The sequence below is a fragment of the Hipposideros armiger genome, unplaced genomic scaffold (genome assembly GCF_001890085.2).
Source record: "Hipposideros armiger isolate ML-2016 unplaced genomic scaffold, ASM189008v1 scaffold_153, whole genome shotgun sequence".
NCBI classification, from domain to species: Eukaryota; Metazoa; Chordata; class Mammalia; order Chiroptera; family Hipposideridae; genus Hipposideros; species Hipposideros armiger.
This window is the reverse complement of record NW_017731503.1, coordinates 954,921-960,182: the sequence shown is the minus strand read 5'-3', so window position 1 is coordinate 960,182 and position 5,262 is coordinate 954,921. Positions and strand designations below refer to the sequence as shown.

General features: G+C 39.8%; 1 pseudogene; it reads right to left on the bottom strand.

Moving 5' to 3' along the window:
* Positions 1–166: 166 nt before the first annotated feature.
* Positions 167–490, bottom strand: LOC109387326 (60S ribosomal protein L36a-like; annotated as a pseudogene).
* Positions 491–5,262: the final 4,772 nt, after the last annotated feature.

Sequence of the window (5,262 nt, the reverse complement as noted above, 5' to 3'; positions counted from 1 at the left end):
CTCCAGGTTGAGCTGTTGTTCAGCATCTTAGCTGCAGAGGGCAGTGTCACTGGCCCTCATATGTGGGATCCGAACCGGGGCCCTCTGGCATCCCAAACCAGCTCTTAACCAATGCGCCACTCGGCTGGCCCCAAGATTTTATTGTCTTCATGATAAAAATATGAGCTTAGAACTGGATCACTTGGCCATTTCTCTTCATCTCTCCCCACAGTTGAAAATGCTTGCATCTCTTAATAGCCAGCATTCTCTTAAATCTGCACATTCAAGCCTCAGGACACATTCAAGCCTCAGGACAATCTTCTTTGTAGTTGTAGCCTTTTTGCGGAAAATCAGCTTAGTCTGCCCACCAGAACCATTCTGCTTCCTGTCATAACGCAGCTTTCCCTGCACACACAGAGAATCTTTGCCCGTCTTGTACTGTCACTTTGTGAGGCTGGTGCTTGCCACATTTCTTACAGAAATCCCAGCAGGTTTTAGGAATGTTAACCATGTTTACAAGTGTGCTATCAGCATGGAAAGCTGGAAGTTTTCTATTTAAAATGCAGCACTTATGTTATAAATTTTGTCAATATAAAAGGAAAAGGGCATGTTAACTCAAGCTGAGCTGTAAAGCAGAGGAAGAACACTGTATGTTCTAATTTAATGGGAAATGGATATAATTTAAAATCAATAAATTAAGAAAGGGCTTTATAAAGATTATTAATAGAAGAATTTTAAAAACAAAATCTATTTAACAGATATTGAAAACTAGGAAAAAGTCCTCTAGTTGAGCTGAATTCTTCATATTTAATGAATACTCTTTAAATTTTCATTTAAAAGATAGTGGTACAGTAGTTCCCCTTTATCCATGTTTTTGCTTTCTTCAGTTTCAGTTACCTGTAGTTAACACTGATCCAAAAATATTAAACGAAAAATTCCAGAAATAAACAATTTATAAGTTTCAAACTGCACCATTCTGAACACTTCACTTCATCTCATCACATAGGCACTATTATCATCTCACATTATCACAAGAAGAAAAAAGGTGAGCACAATATAATATTTTGAAAGACAGTAAGAGGCGACATTGGCATAATTTTTATTACAGTATATTCTTTTTTTTTTTTTAGATGAGCCATCCTGCTAACTGTTGGCAGCTCAGTGGCTGCTCAGCTCGGGCTGGACTCGAACCGCTGTTGCTCAGAGCTCAAACTCTTGAGTGAGCTCTTAACCAACTGAGCCACTCGGCTGGCCCTATTACACTATATTCTTATACTTGTTTTATTTTATCATTAATTATTGTTAATATCTTCTGCCTAATTTATAAATTAAACTTTATCATAGGTAGGTATGTATGTATAGGAGAAAAACATAGTATATGTAAGGTTTAATATTCTCCGTGGTTTCAGAAATCCATTGGGGATCTTAAAATGTATACCCCACAGATAAGGAAGCGCTGCTGTATATGTATATTACTAGAGCTATTTTGATAATCACCAGAAAAACAAAAGAAATCACTACTAGGTACTAAAACTGTTAATGTGAGAAAGGGGTGGATTCTTGAAAATGTTTTATTTAGTACCCTCTGTACTTTTGAAATTTTATTTCCATGTGCATGTATTACATTCTCTCATTCTTCACCATCTAATTCCTTCTTCTTAAAGTAACAAAGTTAAAAATTTGAGATGTACCCATTCATACCTTTCTGTCTCCTAATTCTCACTCATACACTCTCTGTCTCATTCATACATGCACACATGTTGTTCTTTTTAAATTTTAATCCAACTGTGAATATATAATCCACATTACTCTGCCATACACACACACACACACACACACACACACATCCATCCAGGTCAATATATAGATTCAACTTACTCTTTTTATTAGCCATACAATATTCTATTGAATAGAGAGATTCAGGACTGATGTTCAGTGCCTATTGTGATTGGTCAATGATTTGTTGTGAAGTACTTTGAACATCACCACTGAATAAATCCTAATGTATTCCACCAATTCATTATTTCAGTTACAACTATGCTGAAAACACACACACACACAATATGTATGCACACACACACATATACATACATGCATATATATATATATATAATACAAATATATTAATGCTTTTATTTTTCTGTAGCTCAGATTCCCAAAAGAGTGATTATTGAGCTAAATAATATGCATATGTTTTAATAAATAATGGCAATGTTATTATTATTTTTTAAGTTGTAACATTTCACAATCCCACCAGCAATAACAAGAATGCATTTCCTCTTATTTCTGTCAATGCTGGATATTATTATCCTTGTTAATTTTACCAAAAATCTTGAAAAAAAGGGTAATTCAAATTTTGATTTGAATTTCCTGACCACAGGTGAAATTGAGTCTCTTTTCACATGAATATTTGCATTTTGATGTTCTCCTCTGAATTGGCTGTTTGTAAACTTTGCATATATTTCTATTTGTTTTTTTGTTATGGAGAGGATCTTTTTGATAATTAGTCATCTTAACCCATAGTTAAGGTCATCAATTTAGAAAATGTTGGGGACATAATTTTATTTTTAAAATTATTAATTGTGAGGCTGGCCGAGTGTCATGTTGGTTAGTAGTTGGCTTGGGATGCCAGCTCTGAGCAGCAGGGCCCCGTTTTGGATCTCACATGTGGGCCAGTGATGCTGCGCCCTCTACAAATAAGATGGTGAACAACAGCTCAACCTTGAGCTGGGCTGTCATGAGTCACTGGTGATGGCAAAGGCTGCAGTGGGGCTGGCTGGCAGCTGACATGCACTGCTCTCAGCTGCCATGACCCACCGTGAGAGACCATCGAATAGCCAGCGAGCGACTGCCCCACCCAGGAAGAGCACAATGATAATACCAACATGGGCCAATGAAGCGATATCCTCCACATCTAGACTGAAGAACAAAAGGACAGCAACTTCTCTGTTCCCCTTCCCCAATTCCCCAACACTGTTCCCTTCCCCCTATTCCCCAATAAAATCTTTAAAAAAATTATTAATTGTAGAGGAGTCAAGATGGCAGAATAGGCAAATGCTGTTCATGCATCCTTTCACAACCACATCAAAACGACAACTAAACTACAGAAAAGTCATCACTGAGAATCACTTGAAGTATAGCTGACCAGAAGTCCTACAATTTAGGATATAAGGAAGAAGCCATGTCCAGACTGGTAGGAAGAAAGGAGATGTGAAATGGGCTGGTTCTACACCTGAAAGTGGCAGTTAAAAATTGGAAGGGATATCCAGGCTGCAGAGGTCTCACTGAGGAACAAGGTGTCCCAGCCCAACCCAGGCTCCCCAGCGCAGGGTTCCAGTGCTGGGAAGAGAAGTCACCACAACTCTGGATGTGAAAACCAGTAGAGATTGTGGCTGAGTGAGATGATGGGCTGCTGGAGTCATAAGTATTCTTCTTAAAGGGCCCATTCACAGATTTACTTGCTGGCAGGTTCACTTGCTCTGAATTCCAGCAATAAGGCAGCAGCTTGACAGGTGCCAGGGACATATGGGGAGGAACTAAAATGTTTGGCCTCAACGCAAAGTTTGGAAGGAAAACTTCCTCCCAGAAAAAAGTGCTGGCAGAAACTATTGTTCCTTTTTTGGGCCCTTCCCCAATCCAGCGTGCAGACACAGGAAGCCATCATATCTCTGTCTCTGTCAACTTGATTAACACTGTTGCCCCAACCTGGTAATTACCTATGACCTCACCCTACCCAACATACAGGCCCTCCCAAGTTGCTTCCAGTGGCTTTTCCACACAAATGACCTGTATTGGCTCATGTTACAGACTTTCTAAAATCTCGCAAAGGCTCCCAAACCTCTAACAAGAAGCATCTGGCTTTGGTGTGTCCTATACCACTTGCTGAGCAGCCTTAAGCTGAGCATCAGTGGCAGCATGACTAGGTTTGAGGCTTCGTCTATCCCTGGCACCTCCAAGTTCATCGCTGGCGGTGGTAATTTCTGGATTGCTTTGTTCATGCCAGGTAGCCTTGGGCAAAGGAAAGTTGCAGCTGATCTTCCCTGTGGTGGGGCCTCTCCCAGGAGGACCCAGGGTGGGCACACCTGGTCATTGGAAGACACACCCAAAGGGAAGACTAGGCAGGCATCAGAGTCCCTCTAAAGTAAATCCTGCTCCATAGGGTCAGCCCCTGCACAACATCTCCTCAACTATACTCATGGTCAGACCACAAAAACAATAAGCCTGAGAATAATTTCCTCCTACTGATGTGCAAACAGTAACCAAAGCTAAACTACAACAGGAGGGCTCACAAAACCCACACAAAGGAAAAACCTGAAGCACTCAGCTCAGGAGACCAGGGAGATTGTGCCACTGGGCCACCAGGACACCTACTACATAAGGCCACTCTATAAGACTGGGAGACATAGAAGCCCTTCCTAATACAGAGGAACAAACATAGGGAGGCAGCCATAAATGGGAGACAAAGAAATATGTCCCAAATGAAAGAACAGAACAAAGCTCCAGAAAAAAAACATCAAAATGGAAACAATCAATCTACAAGACTCAGAGTTCAAAACACTGGTTATAAGAATGCTCAATGATCTCAAGGAGAAGTTCAAAAAAGAGACAGGAAACATAAAAAGGAAGCTAGGAAACAAAAGAACCTGTCAGAAATGAAGAATACAATAACTGAAATGAAGAATACATTAGCGGGAATCAACAGAAGACTAGATAAAGGATAATGCAGAGGATCGAATCAGTGACTTGGAAGGCAATGTGGCAGGAAACACCCAATCAACAGCTAAAAGACTAAAGAATCTTTAAAAAATGAAGATAATTTCAGGGGCCTCTGGGACAACATCAAGAGTACCAATATTCCCATCATAAAGGTGCCAGAAGGAGAAGAGCTAGAGCAAGGAATTGAAAACCTATTTGAAGATATAATGGCATAACATTTTCCTAACCTGGCAAAGGAAATAGACATACAAGCCCAGGGACCACAGAGTACCAAAGAGGATGAGCCCAAACAGGACCATGCCAAGACACATCATGATTAAAATGCCAAGGCTTAATGACAAAGAATCTTAAAAGCAGCAAGAGAAATGCAGTTAGCTACCTGAGAGAGCTAACATAAGACTGCCAGCTGATTTCTCAACAGAAACTTTGCAGGCCAGAAGGGATTCACACAAAATATTGAATGTGATGAAAAGCAAGGACCTATAACTAAGATTACTCTACCTAACAAAATTGTCAATTAGATTCAAAGAACAGATAAAGAACTTCCCAGACAATAAATAAACTAAA